Source organism: Amia ocellicauda, chromosome 5, assembly GCF_036373705.1.
Source record: "Amia ocellicauda isolate fAmiCal2 chromosome 5, fAmiCal2.hap1, whole genome shotgun sequence".
Lineage (NCBI taxonomy): Eukaryota > Metazoa > Chordata > Actinopteri > Amiiformes > Amiidae > Amia > Amia ocellicauda.
The window spans coordinates 18,156,030-18,178,724 of record NC_089854.1 but is presented as its reverse complement, the minus strand read 5'-3'; positions in this window follow the sequence as shown (position 1 = coordinate 18,178,724).

Below are 22,695 nucleotides of genomic sequence, written 5' to 3'. Positions count from 1 at the left end.
TTGCAAACTACTGGATTAATCATTCCAACTTGTTTCTGCCTCATTCCCTTTCACTGCAATACTTACACTGGCTCAAACTTCAATCTGGCTAACCTGCTTGATTAATAAGAATAATTAAGGATATGAGCTCAGTTTCAGTGCACTCAGATCGTATATCTCCATCTTTTGCACAGATTGATATCAACTTGATTAGCAGAAATCATAACAATGTTGACAAAGATGATATGCCTGATAGTCAGTTGAGGAGGGCTTATTCCAAATTATACTTATCGATCGCTGTTCCAGATTGATTCAATATTGCATTCATAAGGGTGCCAGTTTTATGTGTCCATTCACTTGACTGTCAAATAAATCCAGACAAGACAGTTACTATAAGAAATCCAATGCTTTGATGCTATATCTATAAATCCTTCTAAAAAAAATTGATCATCTCCATGGTAATCCGTGTATGAATACAGTCTGTTTGAACTGTCTTTCTTGCTTTCATTTATTCTAATAACTGATAACTAACACAAATCCGCTCGCTGTAAAGTAAGACTCAGTTCAGTAGTCTTTGTGGTGAAGCAATGCTCCTTTGAAAAGAATCCCACAGACTGACTTGGCTTCAGTTTTCCAGTCCTTTTTATTCTCTTCTGTTTCCACTTGAAACCAAAAGTCCCTCTCGAAAGCTTTATCACCCTGACCCCTGGCACATGACCAAGCTAAATGTCAACTGTGCAAGATTTAAAGTTATCTTCATTTAATTAAACCAGGTAAAGCTACAAAGTCAATCAATCCTTAAGAGGCAATAGCTCTATCTTCGCTTTATTCCAACAGTTCCATTGAAAATGAAGTGAAAAGCCTGTATAAGCAGTGGAAACACCTTCTCTGTAGTAGTAGTACTGCAGTTCCCCTCAATCTCTTTGCCACATCAGATTTTAGTTCAAGCAGGTATCCCTTATCACTCCCAATCCTCTTCTTGATGACTCATCCTTTGTCTGGCCGAGCCATGGTAAGAGGGGGTCCCATTCCATGCACTAAAGCACCCCCCAATAAAGCATTGGTTTCTGTGTTGAAATTTAAACACAGAACATTATGAAGTTTAAGTATTATGTTTAATTTTCTATGGCCATGATGATGATTTACAGATTTTCAACTAGAAAAATAAATAATAAATAAAGCCATGCACAAATTTTAACAAAATCAATTGAACTACTTTGGCTTTTGCGTAACAAATAGACAGATACTTTCTTGAAATGCAGGAAGGAGATGGATATCCTTCATCATCCCCAAAGTAGTGAAGAGTAACTTATCTGTTTTTTTTAAAGACATGAGGGAGAAGAAGCATTCTGCAATATATACACGGTGAGTTCAAAGGATATATTTTGCTTTGCTGCAGTCGCTTTGGATGCTGTTTTGCAGTGTAGCACGGATAATTCCAGGAGGCTAGGTAACTGTCCTAGTTTGCTAAGTATTCCATTAGCACCTTGCTTCTAATACCTGTGGCTTTCTCTCAGTCAACAGAAAGCAACAGGCATTTCACTGTTGACCTGATTTTCCTCGATATCTCAGCCTCCCAGACTCAGAGAATACCCTGTAACTGAAACAAGATATTTCAGACACATTCATGCAAGTAAAAAGAGAGAAACACACCAGCTGTTTCCATAGAAATCAACAACCCAGCTATATAATGGTTAATGTAGCCTTTGTTTCAAACTGAGAACGTGACTTTAATGCCACCTTTTTTGTGGACACACACAACATATTTTATTGTTTCTTACCTCAGAGCAAAGCACTAACAAAATGGTTAACTGGAGGATGTTCCATTGTATTACTTCCAATGTGGAGAGTTTGCTCGTGTTATCTGTGCTGTAAAGGCTTTGTACATAGATAAATGTAGCCCTGTTAAAGTGGAGGTACAGAGAGCTACTATTGCCTGTGATAAATATGAATCATATCTTTCAGTATCTTTTGACTTTTACTTTTGACTGCCACTTCATTGTTGTTTTCTGTCTTTACAGTGAATCAGTGTTTTCAACAAACTAAAAGGATATAATGGATGAATATGTGGAGTTTACTGAATAATACCTATTAAACTAAATTAATCACTGAATAAGATTGTTTCAAATGAAATCTGTGATGACTTTAGATCACAACTATGTATATATAATTGCTAGAACTGAGACTGGATTTAATTTTTTTTAATATCACTATAGCAAACAGAAAGCCTGATCGTTGTCATTATTAACATTTAATCAAATACCAATCACCACTGTCAATGTTAAGCGATCAGTTTAATGTATTCTATTGAACTACTTATTCATATATTTTTTAATAATGTTACTGTTTCAAAATACTTGAATATTTTCACTTTGTAAAAAATTTTGTAGATTTTTTTTTTTTAAATCACTACTAAATCTGTGAAACACTATTTCAATATTTAAAGTATTCTAAAAATGTAATATCGAGGTATTGTAGCCATCAAACTCATTGACAGCATCAGCCATCCTTCTGTTGTATGGTACATCGAGTGATTTTCTTTTGTTTTTGTTTACATAAATTATGTCTTTGTGCTATTATTTTATTAATCTATCTTCCATCTATACATCTATCTGTCTTTCTTTCTTTCTTAGCAGTCACCTTTACCCAGCTTTTATACACTTTTCACAAATATTAGCTGATTAATAGATCAAGCTAGACAACTTCATTTTATTGATGTCTTGTGGTTTGATGACAAATCAAAAGCCTAATTCACTGTGCCTCAAGTAGTACAGACTGATCAGAAATATATTATTATTATTAACAACAAAAACAACAACAACAACAACAACAACAACAACACATAACATACGTTGTTTTTAAAAAATGCTGTTGATATCTGTGTTTTCCTCTGTGTTATACATTATACGCTGCCGCTTGTGGCCTGATTATACAATTTATTAAGTAATTAGATGCATTAGACAAAACTGCATCAAAAACATAGTTATGATTTTCTTTTTTATTTCTTTTGGGGGTGGGGGAGAGGGTAACAAAAACATGATACAGTAAGCCTTTTTAATTATTGAAGTCACACAAAGATATATAGATAAACATAGATGTATAGACCATATGTTTAACATTAGGCGGGGGGGGGGGGGGGGGTACACAAAATGGTGTATGTAGTTTTTTTTCAAATAATGAAAACTTTTGCACAGTTCATTTTTTTTTTGAAACCATAAATAAAGAAAACATATGTAATCGTTATGTATGCCGTCATTCACATTACCTGTTGCATTCTGGACGGACGTGAGCGGAGTGTGGTGTTGAACAAAATCCCAAGCTATCTTTAAGTAACCAGTTTAAAAAAATCACAGTAACATAACCATTTTTTTAAACAACTTCATTTTATCCAAAAAATCCCTTAAAACAATTGTCGGAAGCACTAGGAACCCGCGTTCGACGAAAATGTACCTGTAGTTTCACATTCATCTCTCATACATCACTGTCTGTCCCAGCTGTGCCGCAGCCACAAATATGGGAAAGAAGAGGTGGAGGCTGGGGTGGGTGAAGGGGGGTCTGTGTCGCCTTGGAAAATCAGAGACTGTCTATTTAATTGTGACTTATTCAGTAGGGTTTTTTTCCTCCTTCAGGGACCAGGTCCATACATAAAGATGAAGACGGGAGATCAAACAGTATTTTGGGTCCTCTGTGACTTTACCAAATAAGGCATTGGCCATACTCTCAATTTAAAGTTTTTTTTTTTCCGCACTATAGCTTTCTTCATTAAACATCGGCGATAATAATACAGTTTCATAGATCAGTTTGTTGGAGGAACATATACCTTTGAAGATTCAGACTTCGAAATGTTTATTAACATGACTTTAATTCAAATCAAATGTAGTTAAGCAGAAGGTCTGTTTTGTGTATGTTATGCACACCTTCAATTTCTGAGCTCATCCTCATTAAATAAACGTATCTATATATCCGTTGTAAATGTTATTTGAAACGTAAAAACTGAGGACATAATAATAATAATAATAATAATAATAATAATAATAATAATAATAATAATAATAATAATCTGATAATATATAGGTCAATGTTCCAATTCCCAGGATGATATAATAAACTGGCACAAGCTATAAGGGTGGTGTTGGTAAGTGCGACCAAGAAACGTGTTGATTTTGATGGCTATTCCATGGCTATTAATGACCATTCAGAAAATAATATTTCCAAGCTTAGTCTACAGTGACCTTTGGCTTTCATTTTAATGAAGACCTCAATTATTGGCTTGATTACAGCCAGAATCATGCTGATCTTTAGCCACTGATGTCATCTGAGACCCATAAAAGCTAAAGGGCCAGGACTGTCCAGGACTAGGGATGGCGACTACTTCTTTATTGAGTATGCAGGCTTGATTTACATTGATGTAGGTGATCACATGTATAGGCTTAAGTGGACCCTGTTCCTATAAAAAGTTCTAATTAAGACAGCAGTGTGAATCTTTGTTTTTTTCAGCTTTTTTTTTAGCTTCCACTACTGAGCTAGTATACTAATCTCTGGGGGCTAGTATACTAATTCATCTGGAGTATATTATTGCCTGGATGTGCTGGAAGCTATACAGTGCTCTGTACTGTACTGTGCACAACTACTTGTGTTTGTGGGCTGTAGTCAGACTATCAAGGTGTGATTACTAGCATGAAACTGGATGAGCATCTGCTGATAATTCATTGTCATTGACTAGCAATACATTAATGCACCTTGCCACCAAGCTGGGAGTGTAACAGTTTAACAAGTGTAACAATCAAAATGAACACTTCTGGGATAAACTGGACTGTGAATAATCAATAAGAGAGCCATCAGGGGCACTCTTCTTTCTCTGTTGTAGTAACGGCACTGTGGAAAGGATGGGGGTGATGTGTCACAGGGGAGATGATTGTCAGTATGTTTTTCAAGTCTGATTGCATTTGCCAGGCATTGGTGAAGAGCCTCCTTGTCCAGTAATCAGACTCAGTTATTTATTTATGTTTGTATGTATGTATTGTAGCGTTTTAGAGGTGAGAATATCACATCAAAATACAACGCATAGAGAAACATTGATTTGATTCCAACATTTGAGTCATAATCCAGCAATCCACACACACTAATAATCTCTTGCATCTCTTGAACTACACTTGTTTTTCTATGCATATGGAAATGAAAATCAGGATAGATTGAGGAGGGTTGTGGAGCAGTGTGGGAAGATGGGGCGGTCCCTTGAATTTTCTCCAACTTCTGTTACAAAATTAGTCAATGAATCCAAGGTGATGAGTCATGGGGAGGATGATTGTCAGTATGTTTTTCTAAACTGATTGCATTTGCCAGATATGGGAGAACAGTCTGCCTCCTTTATGTACTCAGTTATGTATGTATGTATGTATGTATGTTTTTTTTATTTATTTAATACCATACCACAAACATTGCAGTTGACAATTCCATGATTTCTCCTGAAGCATATGGTTTTCTCATTCACAGTGTCGAGGTGTGTTTAACTCATAAAGGTCCTGTTTTCAGCATGGCTGTTTCAGTCTATTCTTCTGTGTGTTCTATTTCAACATTTGTTTTGTGAGGCATTATCATAATTAAACTGACAGACACAGTCTCTTTAAGTCCTTATGTATGTATGTATGTATGTATGTATGTACAGTATGTATTTATGTATATATGTGTGTATGTATGTATTCTGATTTAATTTAGAAGGAAAGCAGGAACAACTGGCTTATTGAAAGTTGTCTCATGAAATACATAAAAAATGTATATCTTCAAACTGCAACCTGCGACAATAGGATGTTTGCTTTTACAAGCTAAAATTTTGACAGTTCCTATGGGGAGAGTTCTAATGCTACTTTTCATGACTCTTGACCCACACAACAGCTGAACATGACCATGTCTATAAGAAAGTACTTAGCCATCCCTAAAAGCACTCCTAACCATAGATCTCATGTAAATTAAACGTAACAACTTTTAGATTTTTCCAAAGAATGTTGATTTTCTTATATTGGTTTAATATTAAGTTAATTTCTGAAAGAAAGAAAGAAAGAAAGAAAGAAAGAAAGAAAGAAAGAAAGAAAGAAAGAAAATAGTAAAGAACTCAGATGAGTTGTTGGGTAGCTAACACAAAATAAATAGTCCAATTGAGTGAATCTGCTTAGTTTTAAATTACTGTGGTTTTGTTGCGACCATTAGCAAAATACAGTGCAGGATTTAATGGACAATAAGCATTGGCATGGTCATTATTTGTATAGTGAAAGCCAAATCTATCATGCTAAACCAGGCTTAAGTTTCTGAGAAAGGCAAATGTATTAATTAATTCAGGATACAATTATTACTGAGTGAAGCTCTCTTCCATGGGTGATTATAGAGGATTATTTAGTGTGCCTCCCAGCCTATAGAGTTATTGAGTGGACTATGCCTCTATTTAATTATACCAGAGTAAAGACAAATTTGAATGAAAAGATCTTGCATATTGCAATCCCCACTGAATGCCCTTCCAATTAAATAGAAGAATAAATATGAAAGTAACGTACATAGAGTTTCAGCCCCACATAGGTAAGGCAAAAATCTTTATTCAAACTACCAGAAAAATATATAAAGAATAAAATACAGAAATGTTTGCCACTAATACATGTGTAGGCATTGCTAACTATGAGGGGTTGTTGTATGCTACAGTGATTTCTCCCAAAGAAAGCTAGGACAGGATCCATGTCTCACTCAGATCCACTGCTACTGCTAAAATGTGCTCAAAAGAAAACAAAATACAAATGCAGTGATTAGAAATTCAAGAATACCACCAAATAAAACTAATATGTTAACACATCCTACCTGTGGTGAAAATAACCAAATGAGTACTACACATCACACAAACATGTGACATCCAAGGGAGGCTGCATACAGACTTCCAAGTCCTACTTTAGATTCCCTTTCACTTTGAAACACATCACTTTTATTTAACACAAAGGGTTACAGTCAGAGTTGTTAGCACATAAGTTGGAATACACCTATACACCGATCAGCCATAACATTATGACCACTGACAGGTGAAGTGAATAACACTGATAATCTCATTATCATGGCACCTGTCAGTGGGTGGGATATATTAGGCAGCAAGTGAACATTTTGTCCTCAAAGTTGATGTGTTAGAAGCAGGAAAAATGGGCAAGCATAAGGATCTGAGCGACTTTGACAAGGGCCAAATTGTGATGGCTAGAGGACTGGGTCAGAGCATCTCCAAAACTGCAACTCTTGTGGGGTGTTCCGGTCTGCAGTCAGTACCTATCAAAAGTGGTCCAAGGAAAGAAAAGTGTTGAACTGGCGACAGGGTCATGGGCAGCCAAGGCTCATTGATGCATGTGGGGAGCAAAGGCTGGCCCATGTGGTCCGATCCAATAGACGAGCTACTGTTGCTCAAATTGCTGAAAAAGTGAATGCTGGTTCTGATAGAAAGGTGTCAGAACACACAGTGCATCGCAGTTTATTGCATATGGGGCTGCGTAGCTGCAGACCAGTCAGGGTGCCCATGCTGATCCCTGTCCACTGCCGAAAGCACCTACAATGGGCACGTGAGCATCAGAACTGGACCACGGAGCAATGGAAGAAGGTGGCCTGGTCTGATGAATCATGAGTTCAAGGTGTTGACTTGGCCTCCAAATTCCCCAGATCTCAATCCAATCGAGCATCTGTGGGATGTTCTGGCCAAACAAGTCCAATCCATGGAGGCCCCACCTCGCAACTTATAGGACTTAAAGGATCTGCTGCTAACGTCTTGGTGCCTTCAGAGGTCTAGTGGAGTCCATGCCTCGACAGGTCAGGGCTGTTTTGGCGGCAAAAGGGGGAACTACACAATATTAGGCAGGTGGTCATAATGTTATGGCTGATCGGTGTATGTTGTTTAAATGAAAACACATTGTTAAAAAACACACACTATTACCTCATCCCCTGGAGTCTACATAATGTCTGATGTTACCTGGGATGACTCTATGCACTGCCCCTTCCTATGCAGTTAGCTCTGTAATCAAGATTATGTTCTGTATTCTCTATGGGACCACTGACAGATTGTCTTTTAAACTACAGAAAAAGCAATGACTGCACTAGACTAAAAGCAATGTCTTTTAACTTGCTTTGTCTTATTGTGTTGGCCAGTTACTTGCTGTAATGGAAAATGGGTAACCTTAGACTTGAAGACACATAACAAGACAAGTTCCCTCCCACATAACAATTGGCAAGTTAGGAATTAAGAAATGAAAAAATAAAATGGACAAGTAAGAATCCCCCACGCACCACCCCAAAAATATATCACTGTGATATGAATCAAGTATAACTTATTAAAGGGTAAGTAAAACATGTTATAGCCATACAAAGGTAAATTAGTCTAATATGTAATAAAAAACTTAAAGTACACAAGTGAAAATGCCATGTGGCAAACTTTGAAATTGATCATTTATTCATGTATGTATTTAATCAGAGAAAGAGAGAGGGAGATGGGAGTCAGTCCATCTGGCCAGCTAGGCCTTGTGATCACCATGGTGACTCCCACACTGGAAGCAGTGGGCAGGTGGCTAAACCTACTCGCTGAGATTGTGCAATTCACTGCATTGAGAGCAGACTTATTTTCTTTGGAGACAGGATGAATAAATATGCACAGACATGGAAAAAACTATCTTCTTACTGTACCAATAAATATAGACAACACTGTGCCTTGTTGTTGTTGTCATGGAGAGCTCACATTTAGCCTGTTAGTTTATTTTGGGATAGTTTATGTGTCCAGGAGGGTGGTGACAAAACTTGGCACACTACACTCTCGTATGATCCCAGCTTCTTTGTATCTGTGTTTGAAGTGACAATGGAATGAAATTAACAGACACCTTCAATAATATAAAAGCAGCCAGTCTCATCCTGACAATGGTTTCTGTGTTGTCAGGTATAAAAGAGCTTTGTACTGTCGCAGCACACTCTTAAAATGCAGTTTCCTTTAATCTTTCCCCACTTTTCCTGATGTCTGTACTGCAGTAGAGGTTAAGACCTATACTCTGGTTGGCAATAATAAAGCAGTGTGCAAGTGCCTCACTCCAGCAAAGCAATCCTCCCATTAAAGCTAAAGAAGTTGTGGGATAAATTCTGTAGGTCTGCTGACACAGACACAGACACAGTAGTGTAATGCATTTTTGTGGCTTGCAAATGCATTCCACACAGTCTCTGTCCAAAACTTGGTTATGGGCACATGTTTTAACACTAGGATCTACAGGAAATCTTTATGTTCTGTGTGCCATTTCTTATAGTGATTGGTTTTGAAAGCTGTGGTGTTGAATTCCCCCCCACACACAAAAGGATTTCTGAGAGGTTATGAAAAACTTCACTATGAAAAAGAAAGACAATAAACAATGTATATAATAGAAGATTCTGTGGTCAATGGCGTCTTTTGAAGTTGTGAAGGAGAGTCTAACAATGAAAGAGGCATCTGATTAAAGATGCCCTCTCTACTGATTAGCATGTTCACAAGTACACTTTACACAGACATTTGTCTCACGCCTCGCAGCTCTCATCATGGGGTTATGCCTCTCTGCGTTTGATGTCCGAGAAGAGGGGTGGAGCGCAGAGATCACACGCTTGCTTTCTCTCTGTACATCTCGGCTTGATTTGAAATGCAGGTGTCCCTAACACCCCTCTCTCACTCACAAGCACTCCCACCAACCACCTCCATCGCCCCCCTCCTCCAGAGATAGAGGCAAGCTCACAAACAGTGGACAATAAAGGCTTTCTTTAAAGCTATTTTCAGGGGCGCTTCACAGAGAATCCAAAAATAGGACGGTCAACTAGTGAAGTACAAGAGAGAGGGAGACCAGATACGACTTTTCCCTAAGTGAACAGGCCCCACAAAATCGTCTTTTTCTTTGTAAAACAGTTTATTTAAACAATGAGCCATAAACAAAAACAAACTTAGAACAGGGGATGTGCCAACTGATTTGAAAACTGCAAATGGCATACCTATCCACAAGAAAGGGTACACAACTGAGCCAGGAAATTACAGACCAATCAGTCTCACCTGCATAGGAAACAAAACAGAAGTATTTACAAGTTGCCACAGACAGACACAGGAGAGTACAAGTGAGAGCCAGCCATCTTGTTGTTTCCTAGTTTCAGACCAGGCTTAGCATTCCTCATTTTGTTTTAAGTTTGCCTTAGCATTGTCTGTAGTTTGCCTTAATTGAAGACAATTCAGATCAGCTGCTGAGTTGGTGAAAGTAAATAGGTTGTAGAAAGGTGATTTAGTCAAGGACTAGCAGAAATTCTATTGCAGGAGGAGCCAGGTGGGGCCAGGTGTGAATTGGTGGCAGGTAGACAAAAGCTACTAAAAGCAGCTATTACAATCCACAAGAAAGGGGACAAAACTGTGCTAGGAAATTACAGACCAATCAGTCTCACCTGCATCACCTGTAAAATGTTGGAAAAAATGATTAGACAGAAAATAGAGGAGCATCTTAATGAAAACCATATTCTTGGAGATGTATAGGAAACAGAGGGTGTCGATTAGAGGAGTTGCTTCTAACTGGAGTGAGGTTGTTAGTGGAGTTCCACAGGGATCAGTACTAGGGCCTTTGCTGTTTCTAATCTATATTAATGATCTGGACTCTGGGATAGTTAGCAAACTTGTCAAATTTGCAGATGATACTAAAATAGGTGACTCAGCAGATACAATCTTGGCAGCACAGGCTATTCAGAGGGACTTAGATAATATTCAGTTGTGGGCTGACACCTGGCAAATGAAATTCAATGTGGACAAGTGCAAGGTAATACATGCAGGTAACAAAAATATCCACTATAATTACACTATGGAAGGTACAGATCTAGATGAAGTAATGCATGAGAAAGATCTAGGAGTCTATGTGGACTCCTCACTTTCTCCATCCAAGCAATGTGGGGAAGCAATAAAAAAGGCAAACAGGATGTTAGGGTATATTGTCAAAAGTGTAGAATTTAAAACAAGGGCAGTAATTTTCAGACTGTACAATGCACTAGTTAGAGCTCATCTGGATACTGTGTACAGTTCTGGACTCCACACTTCAAGAAATATATCGCTGCTCTACAGGCAGTTCAGAGGAGAGCAACCAGACTTATTTCAGGTCTGAAGGGAATGTCCTACTGAGAGACTGAGGGAACTGAACCTTTTCACCCTGGAACAGAGGAGACATCGTGGGGACTTGGCATCGACCACCTCAAACCAGAGGAGCTTTTCCAGATCAGCAGGGACACACGCACCCGGGGACACAAATGGAAATTGGACTTCAGGGTATTCAAAACAGAAAACAGGAGACACTTCTTCATACTGAGAGTTGTCACAATCTGGAACAAACTCCCCAGTGATGTGGTAGAAGCTGAAAGTTTGGGAACATTTAAAAATAGACTGGATAGGATCCTTGGAAATACTCAGTTATTAATGGACACCAAACGAGCACGATGGGTCGAATGGCCTCCTCTCATTTGTAAACTTTCTTATGTTCTTAAGGGTGGGCTACAGTATTGTGCAATGAAGAATAGACTCACGGCTGTAATTGCTGCCAAAGGTGCCTCTACCAAATATTGACTGAAAGGGGTGATTGATTACTTATGCATTCAATTATATTCTGTTTTGTATTTGTAAGTAATTTGGAACAATTTGTAGATTATATTTTTCACTTTGACATTATGGACATTTTCTGTGTTGATCAGTGTCAAGAACTCCTGATTTAAATCAATTCTGATTTCATGTTGTAACACAATGAAATGTGAAAAAGTCCAAGGGGGGTGAATACTTTTGAGAGCCACTGTATATGTCGTAGTAGATGTGTGGGATGCCCCGGAACAGAGCCAAAGAAAGGGGGGTCATGGGCTGCCTCTCCATCCAGGGGCCAGGTGAGCAGGAGACAGGAGAGCACAGGAAGGGTGCCCTTGACCGCTCACCAGATAGCCTGGTAGTGGGTAGGGAGGTGTACCTGACCCTGTGTTGGTGTCCTGGGGTTCGAGCCTGAGCGGGGGGACACATAGTGGCATAAGTTCTCTCCACCCAATAAACAGTGACATAGTCGGGACCTGAACGTGTGAGGTGTACTGCTATGTTGCCACCCATTAGCTGTGATGCTTATATTGGTTGCTTATATTTTCTTGTTGGAGAAAGAGACTTGTATATTTTGCACATTAGGATAATTTAGGGGAAGTGCAATATTGTATTTTACATAGAAGTTTTATTAGAAGATTTATTATTTTCTGATTGTATGAATGTCTGTAGTTTTCTTTATCATTAGGTTAGGTATTTTAGGTATTTTATCACCTGGTTTTAGTAAGGTTTTAGTATTGATGTCATTGTCTCTCATTGAATGAGCTATTGTGGCTATCCGTGTCGCCCATCTGGAAGTGTGTACACATCTGTATTAATTAATCGGTTGAATTTACCTGCACCTGTCATGTTGTCTTGGGATCCTGATCTGTGCCTGTGCCAGGGAAATAGAGGTTGCACTCCACTCTCCCCCCAACTCTCATAAAACCGGTGGTGGCATGGTCCATTGGTGTTCACGGGTTATATTGCCACCAACAGTGACAAAATGTAAAAGAGATGCTGTAGAATGAGTGGAAACCCCTCGGAAGACCTTCATCTAGCCGATGATCAACAACGTCTCATGATGATAAATGTGTAAATACGGTATAAATATATAGAAACACTTAGAAAAAATTCTAAATATCTGATTTAAATTAAAATGGGGATTAAACCACTGCTAAGATGGGCCATTGATGATGACTCAATGCAATTGGAAACATTCCTACTATTTATTTAACTGTTATTAATACTGCAGTGAACGGGGGACTACTTTTTCTTTAAAATAACAGTATCCACATACACTCCAACAGCCTGCCTGCCAACCTAACTTGTCAGAGTGCAACCTTACCTCAGTTATGAGGAGCGCTAATTGGGCAACTATACAACCCCCCCAAACACCCCCCCCACCTCGGTGTGGGCTCACCTTACCATACATGAACACAGACAGTCCCCCTGTTTTTGTCAGGTCACTACAGTACCTTAAGAATCATATAATTTCTGATTCTCTTGTCTGTGTTGTACATAGTGGAGCAATAACTTATTTTACAACAGAGGGTTTTACCAGGAGTCAGAAAGACGTAGATAACATCAACAATTATGGATCAGCTGGGAATAAAAAGCAATTCAAAGTTGCAAAATTAGTAACACATGCAATTTTTCAATATATTAAAATACATCCTGATATCGGATACAGATCCTTAGTTAGAAAGGATGTGGAAGTGATGTCAGATACACCCATGGCTTCCTGTACCAGTGCCCTAGCAATACTGAAATCATTATTTAGGCAGGAAGATTTATGGTTTATCAGATCGGAAGTGCAGAACAATTCAAGTAAAATGTGGAATCCAGCCAACATTTTTCCAAGTTTCAAAGGCTATGTAATTCAAAATTATTATTATTATTTATTTATTAGCAGACACCCTTATCTGTGGTGACACAAAAGAGTATTACAAAATTACAATAATACAGTACAGATCAAAACATAATGAAATTACAAGTTAAAATTAGACACGTGCATAGGAAAATATGCAGTTAAGACAAAATATAACTCTTCAATCCTAGATTGTAATGGCTAATAAGTGCAGACGGGATGTGCAGTCATAGTTAAGCACTAAGGGGAAGGGGGCATAGGGGAAATCAAAATTAACAACATGAGTACTAGTAATGTAAAGGCAAGCAGTATGATGAAAACCTTATATAAAGTGCAAGTAGAGCTGAGCCACACAGGGGAGGAAGGGGAGTGGAGAGGAGGCAAAGTTAATCTTCTGGCACAGGAAGACCAGAGTCTGGAGGGGATATATGGAGTGATGAGGGTCTGAAGGTAGCTCGGTGCACTCTGGTCGAGACAATGGTAGGTGAGTGTCAATGTCTTGAACTGAATACAAGCTGAGATCGGGAGTCATTGAAGGGAGCGGAGTAGTGGAGTTGCGTGTGTAAATCGGGGCAGAGAAAACCAGACAAGCAACAGAGATCTGGATGAGCTGGAGTGGGCAGGTAGTAGTTGCAGGCAGGCCGGCCAGGAGGGAGTTGCAGTAGTTCAGATGGAAGAAGACCAGTGACTGGACGAGTCTCTTTCGGCGTATATTATTCAGGAAGAATCGTCAGGAATGTGTCAGTGGGAGATGTGCTGAGTGTAGGAGAGTGACTACTAGGTTCTTAGCGGAAGAAGAGGCAGAGAGTGTTATAGATTCTAAGGGGATTGAGATGGAGAGATCAGCAGGTGAAGAGAAGGGGTAAAAAAAGAGGAGATCATATTTGGAGAGGTTGAGCTTGAGGTGGTATGAGTGAATCTAATAGCAGACAAACATGCGAGGGGATGAGGGGGTCAGAAGAGGGAAAAGACAGCAAGATCTCGGCGTCATCTGCATGAAATTGGTAGGAGAGCGTGTGTAGAGAGAACAGTCTCGGTGGAGTGAGCTATGCAGAAGCCAGATTGCAGAGGATCAAGGAGTGAGTAATGGGAAAGAAATGCAGAGAGCTGATGGTGAACAGGAGAGTAGGGAGACAGTGTGGTAGTCCTGAGGAGAGGTAGGGTCAAGGGTAGAGGGGAGTGAGGAGTTGAAAAGAGAGGAGATCAGGGGCAGTTGCTTGGAGGAGGCAAGTGGAGAGAGGGCACACTTCCACTTCTGCTCAGTGCGTAGAGTGAATCAGGCTGAGTGGAGGATGGAGGAGATCCAGGGTTGTCGAGATGAGGGATGGACTGAACTAGATGTGAAAGGATGGAGAGAATCAAGGGAGCAGGTGAGGGAGGAGAACAAAGCAGATATAGCACAGTTAACAGATAGATAGGAAAAACAGTCAATGGAAGGTAAAAGAGTGAGAGCAGTGAAGGCAAGGGTGGAGGGGGAGACAGAGCAGAGCTTATGACGGAAGGTTACAGTGGTAGTGGGTGGGGTGGGGAGGGAGAAGAGAGAAAGGGAAAAAGATGAAGTGAGCAAGGGAGAAAGAGATTGAGTGGTGGTCTGAGATGTCCAGGGGTGTCACGCAGAGCGTAGAAGGGTAGCAGCCTCTTGAGAAGACGAGATCAAGCTGGTGGCCTGCTCTGTGAGTGGGGGGAGACATGGAGAGGAGAAAGTTAATAGTGGAGGAGGGGAAGAAATCCGGCACAGTGGGAGGAGTTGGAGAGGTAGATGTTTCAGGAGGATGGTAGGTGAGGTGAGTGAGAGGAGGGAGGAGAAAAGGAAGTCCAGTTCATTCAGGAAGGAGGCAAATGGACCGGGAGGACTAGAAGGAAGAGGTGAGAGGAAGAGGTGAGTTCTACAGCATTAAATTAATGCTGTTAGTGGAGATTGAGGAGAGAAAAGGGGGAAAGAGAAGAGGAGAGAAGGGGAAAGCAGCAGACCTGTCCCTCCTTGCTGCCCAGTAGGACGAGGGGAGTGGGACAGGACAAACAGAGAGGATAGCAGGGGTGGTTGAGTTCTCAGGGGAGATCAATGTCTTGGTGAGAGTGAGGAAATCCACCGAGAGGTAGGAGTCAAAAGTGGGCTTAAATTAGTCACAATTAGGGGTATAAATTGCATGTATGGCAGCAGCATGGTCATTTCTGAATTTGAGCCTGCATCAGAAACAAGTTGTCCTGAATTTGAAGGTACACCTGGATGTGGATTCCCCTGAATTTGGACATGCATATGGGAAAAGGGGATCCCAGGATTTGTTAAATGTTCATGTGTATCTGTTTGCAACTGCATCAAATTAAAAGGACAAAATGAAAATGAAATGAAAGGACAACAGAAATTAAAGAAAGATTAATCTCATGAGTGTAGCACCATGAAATTCCATCTTAAGCAACTGCACGAGGACTAAAATGAAGGAGCTATAGATTTAAAATTAAGAAACCATTGTCAGAAACATTTTAATTTGTGCTTTATGCTTTTAACCTCTGTTCATATTCAGGATAGATATAGTTTGCTTTGAGTGGAATTTCACCAAGACCCCTTAGACCTGTGTCACTGTGTGCTTTGCAGGTAGACCAATCCCCAAATACAAGCAAAATACAATCATGTCCAAGACAAAATAACTTGTTACATATCTACAGTTTTGCAATCACAAGCCACTTTAATATCTATTCTTAAATAACATAAAAACACAATAGCATCTGCAAGGCTAGATAACAAATGATTGTTGATCCAATATCAAACTCAGAGTTATCAATAGCAAAAGTATGTTTTTTCTGTTAAAATTGGCTTCGTCTGCATGTTCCATATATGGAATTGTTTTTATCAAACTTTGTGAATCTTTGTGTATCAATGTTAATTCAACAAAAGTGTACATTCAGAGCTAGGAAGACATACTAGGGGACTGCACTTGGTATATTCCCAGGCTCGCCAAAGGCCTTTGTAATAAACCTGCTTGACTCTGGACCATACAAAGAGTTCAAATCCAAAGAAGCTCTTAGTAATGGACCACAATCTGCTCACGCTCAGTGTGCCCATGGCTGTAAAACAAGAAATCAATTTATTATCATTATTTATTATTATTTATTTCTTAGCGGACGCCCTTGATCCAGACCTGTGCAGTGATATTACAGTGTTTCTGGCCCAAATAAAGTGGACTGTATATGTTAAGAAGAGTAGTTAGCTATCTAACAAGTAAACTATATGATTTGATGATTCTTCTTGAACAGAATCAAATTATGTTCTTAATATATTTTATTCAAATAAGCCAGACTATTCTTTTTACCTTAAAGCGTTGCTGGATATGCTAAAAATAAAGTATTTGTATGAGCTACTTCATAGTAGACTGTTCCAGTGGGACAATATGCCAGCACCCTAGACAGCAGCACTGTCAGGCCTAACTGTGCTGTAACTGAAATATTACATATTTTTGGGTGTTTCTGCAAAAAGCCTTAAAAACAGGGGTGGAGATTGTGTAGTAGTTATGAAAATTAGATTTACTAAAGCAGGCAGCAATAGTGTCACGAGTTTAATTCACATTAATTAGTTACTTATTACCTAATTATGGGTTCTTTTCATGTTTTGCTTTAGATGTGTGCACATATTGGTTTATTATCACTATTGTCTTTAATTATTGAAGTGGTTGCTTCTTTTCTTTTCTTTTGTGTGGTATGTCTCCACCTGGACTTACCTGCATTCTCTCTTACAATTAGCTTCACCTGCACCCCTGACTCTGCCTGGGTATTTAAACTAGGAGTGAGACACACACAGCAAGGCACTTGATGGAGTGCAGTTGTGTGCTTTGGAAACCAGCTCAAGATGGCAGTACAGGGGAGACGGTGAAAGCTTCCTGGATTAAGGATTACAATTAATAAGAAGGAACCTGGAACCAGAGATGGGAACAAACAAGTGGTACCATACATTTCTATGATATTGGGATTAGTCTTGAGAAATAATGGCATACATAGTGGATATAAAATACTTTGAGAGATCTGAGGAGTTTCCACTTGCACTTTAAATCCCCTGTGTTTACCTGGTCTATAGACGTGTTTGAACTTTGTGTGCACTTTATCTTTGAGAGCTACTGCCTCCACTGTGGTATCCAGTGGAGTGGAGCCGCACCTGTACAAAATTGAGAAATGAAGACCCTGTGCCAGTTAAGTTTCAACCATTGAAGTGTGTGTGATTAGGTGGTGGGGGGGTTCTTTTATATTGATTTTAACTTATTGGTTTGGTTTATTTTGTTTTTCTTTCACGTATTAGTTTTCACTGATTTTTGTATTTTTATTTCTTGTCTTTTACATTCTTTTACTTTCAATTGGCATGTTTTTCATTCACTATACACATTCCATGCTGTGGCATGCACACATTCCAACACCCCTTTCCTGATTGGATGATTCCCCTCCTGAGCAATCAACCAAACACTCTCAAACCAATCACCTCCCTGCTCCAGACTAAAGAACTTGGCTTAAATGTAGCCAGCCTGCATTATGAGGAGAGACTGAGGAAAGTAGGAACAGAGCAAGCAGGAGGACAGGGCCCGACAGTAAAGCCTGAACACGGAGCTTCAATGGAGAGACTGAAGTGACCTGAGGAATCCGACTGATACGGAAGCAGTACATGTAAGTGGAGTATTTGGACTGATTGCTAACTTATTCAGAATGCACCATTTGGCTTCTGTCAGCTGCCGGGTTGGAGCCTTGTCCTGTTCACCTGCAAGGGAAACACTTAATCGCATTATTTTGGAGTCTGCTGGTGTGTTGCAGGGTCGGTGGAGAAGGTAGGGTCCTGTGGAGCAATGCTGGGGGTGAGACCGGGCCTGGGACATGGTGCCTACAGGAGGGAGACAGGAGAGCTGAGGGTTCTGCATTATAAGTTCAGCTGGCGGTGTATAGCTCTACTTATCCAGCTTGACCCGTGTAGCAGTTGATCGGAGTCTCTGCTTGTCTTGTTTTGCTCTCCCTTTCTTTGAGCGTCATGGTGCCCCTGTTGTGGACCTACATCACGGCAGGGACCCACTCCACCAGCCCAGGAGGGACTTTTTGGGACAGACCATGGAACCCGAGGAACGAATATTTCGTTAGCCCAAGTGCGGGAGACTGGACAGTACCTGTTTTGTGGTTTCCTTGGCCTTTGTAGATCGACCCCTCCTAGCAGGCACTCGAAGTAATTTCAACGTTGTTTCGTGGTTGAAATCTAGTTGTGACGTGGATCAACAAGAATACAACCACTATTCAACGTGGTTTTGGCAACGATTCATCAATGTCGAAATACGTTGCTTTCAGGTTGAATAGACGTCGTGACAGTCAAAACAATCAAACCGACCCCCAGGTAACACATTTGTTTGAGAGGATATTGTATTTCCCCAGTCAGTACTGTATAATATATATGTTACTCTGACAAATAGCTTAGCCGACGAATCGGAGTCGGAAAGGGTTATCAAGTAATCGGCCAATTAGATGAAAGTGGGGAAAGCACTCTAAACTTGAAGAACCTCCATTTTAACTTAAGCTAGCTGTATGGAGGAAGGGTCTCTCAAGTAAGAGTGTGTGTGTGTATATATGCATGTAATGTGTGTGTGTGTATATATAATATATATATATATATATATATATATATATATATATATATATATATATATATATATATATATATAATTTTTTTTTTTTTCTTTTTGTGTAGGTGATTTTGAAAGGGTCTTCACTGCTTGAATGTTTAACTGCTATATACTGTAGAAATTGATGTATATAATTTTCCTTTAGAGGAATGTGCTTAAATTCAAAATATTTGTGAGTGTTCTTAATTTAAATAAGTAATTAATGGCTAGTTTAACTCTAATATTTTATCAGCAAAACATTTCAGTGCAGGATAACAAAATTGTATTGCGTGCATTAATCAAATGTATTCCTTTGACCCTCACCTACCGCTGTCTTGACCACACTGCACCAAGCTACCTTCAGACACTTGTCTCTCCATACATCCCCTCCAGACCACTGCACTCCTCCAGTGCCAGAAGACTAACTCTGCCTCCTCTCTCCTCTCCACTCTCCTTCCTCCAGAGCCACTCCTTCTCATCCCTGGCCCCTAAATGGTGGAACGACCTTCCCACCGAAGTCAAAACAGCAGAGTCTGACCTCATTCCGGTGCTTACTCAAGATGCATCTTTTACAACAGTACTTGTAATATTAGTCCTCAATCCCTGCTAGATAGCACTTCAGTTTTATTATGCTTCTTGCGTTCTTGACTGTTTTCGTCCTTGCTCCCTTTCCCGTAGCCCTTGTCTGTAACCCTACATCTTGACAGCACTTAGCTTTCACCGTCCAGGATGTAGGACCTCACTTACTGTACTTGTGTAAATTGTACATTGGAATTTGTAACATTTTGAATTGCTGTTTTAGCCAAATTGAATTTGTAATTGATGCCTTGTACTTCTCTGTATTTTTGCACTTCTGTTGTAAGTCACCCTGGATAAGGGCATCTGCCAAGAAATAAAAATAATTATCAAATGGTAACTAAAATTAAAATATTTGAGCAGTGACTGTTTTTTGTTTTGTTTTATGTATTAACTTTAATTCAACTGGAGACCTGTATAACACATTGGAAAAACTGTGAATGTGTATAAAAGTGCTCTCTAACCATAACTTGCATGGAACTAGTTGTAAAGAGATTGATTGGCATTTTTTAAATCTGTTTTTCAGGTGGTTTAATATACACTCTTAGAAGTAATGTGTAGAAATTCTACACAAAAAATGTGTTAATAGTACTATGAAATATTTTGTGTTATTTTCTACACAATATGTGGAGGGTACTGTCTTTTTTCTAACACATGAAAATAATTTCAACCAAAACTACAGTGCTTTTTTCCTCTACTGTTTTTGTATAGTGAACACCAAGAAGCTGTATTTTAGTTTTCTTTTCTTCTCCCCCCAGATTAACTCTGTCATCACTCTCTCTTTCTGTGGTTGTTTGCATTTGCTGATTTAAATTGATGTTGAAGGGATCTTGACAATTCGACATTGATTCTATTTGCAAATGCAACCAATTTTCAATGGAATTTCAACGTTGCCTATCCAATGTTGAATCAACGCTGAATCATCAACGTCTATTCCATTTGCAAATCCGATCTATATTCAATGTTGAAATATGACATTGAAACAACGTTGTTTATAGTGTATTTTGCCTGCTGGGCTGTTTTTATATAGCCACCTGTAGGGACAGGATTAATAAATTGAAATGGCACTGGGATTGTGGTATTTAATCCAGAGATTGCGAAAAAGAGGGGGAGAGCACGCGAGCAGAACCAGGCTTGGTGATGCAGGTAGAGCTATGGAGGAGGGCAGTGAGGGGTTTATAAAGGGGAGCAGAACCTAGGAAGGCCGGAGCAGGACCAATGAGAACAAAGGACAGGAACAGAAGTGCACAAGGGTGTGGAGGAATGTTAATTGACAGCATGACAAAGGAAAGCAGTGAAGGGAGAAGGAAAAGGCAAGGGAACATTGATGGCCACTAGTGGGGATAGAGGGTCAGGGCTTGGGAACTGTGACAAGGAAGAGTAGCTCAATTAAAGATAATCTCAGTGATGCAGAAGCAGAAATATCACGGGGGCGATGGGGCATAGGCAGCAGGGCCTACCGCATCTAGGGGCCCCTAGATAATAATTATATATATATATATATATATATATATATATATATATATAATATAATAAGTTACACTGTATGATTTAATTAAATCCTGGCACTGATCTGAGCTGTTGTTGCTAAAGTATTGTAGCAATGTACAGAGTCTGTCGTTATACCCCCTTGGGGGGCCTCTTTGCCTGGGACAAGTAATTTGTGTAAAATAATTTTGGTATTTTACTTCATACTGTACCAAAACAGCATAAAAATGATTCTGAAATAATTTAAAACAGATTGTTTAGTTCAATGTTCATCTTTGTTTTTTCAATAAAATAATGACAGGTCTGTTTTAATATTTGATTGACGTGTAACTTGTCTTATTCAGAAATGGACTATAGACTACTCCCTAAGGTACTCTCCAGTCTGGTTCCCAAGCATGGCATTCAATTCTCTGTAATGTAGAAAGAACGATATTCAGCACTTGTAGGCCAGTTAAAAAATATATTAATAATTTAAAAATGCATACTGTAGGCAGGGGTTAAAAGTGGGCCAAGTTGCTTTAGTGCCACAAAGACGACGTTTGTTAAATTAACCACAATTAGAACCATTCAAGGGAAAAAGAAGACCACTCATGCCATAAATAGTCCTGACATATTCTAGATGCACTCTTTGCAACATGAAAGGACTTGATGATATTTCCTGCAATAGAAAGCTATGGAATGCACTAACAAAACAAAAATACAGCGCAGAGAAGTTTCCTGGAAGAAAACTATTTTTGGTTTTGATCCAAATACTTACAGTTAGGACCATGAATAGGACAGTGACACAATGGATTTGAAAGAAAAAACTAAATCAAAATATTCCTTAAGTGTAGACTTTCATCTTTAATTTGAGGATAGTTACATCCAAATTGGGTGAACGGTGTAGAAATTACACCCATTTCTATATGTAGTCCCCCCAATTTTAGGGGCTTAAAAGTATTTGGACAAACTAATTAAATTGTTTCAATACTTGGTTGCAAATCCTTTGCAGTCAATAACTGCCTGAAGTCTGGAACCTATAGACATCACCAAAGACATCCCCAGAATCTGGGTTCCAGACTTCTGGCTGGCATAGGGTCCAAATATTTATGGACCTAACTGTATATGTTTGTAAGGTTCAGGCACTTGAATCACTGAGACCGCAGTCCAAATCTAAGTTCTGACTGCATATTTCACCTGTGCTACCTTAAATTCCAAATAAATAAGCCTAACCCTAACAAGAAAGTAGCACGTTCACCAAAAACAATGACTCCCTATTACACAATTGTCTTATACAATTCTGTTCTGGGGTGGCACAATGGTGCAGTGCTTAGCGCTGCTGCCTCACAGCTCCAGGGAACCTGGGTTTGAGTCTCGGCTCAGGGTGTCTGTCTGTGTGGAGTTTGCATGTTCTCACTGTGTCTGTGTGGGATTCCTGTAGGTACTCTGCTTTCCTCCCACCGTCCGCAGACATACAGGTTAGGTTAAATTGCCCTGTGTGTGCCCAGAGATGGACTGGTGTCCTGGGTGTGTTCCTGCCTTGTGCCCTATGCTTGCTGGGGTCAGCTCCGGTGTCCCCCGTGACCCACATGGATAAGTGG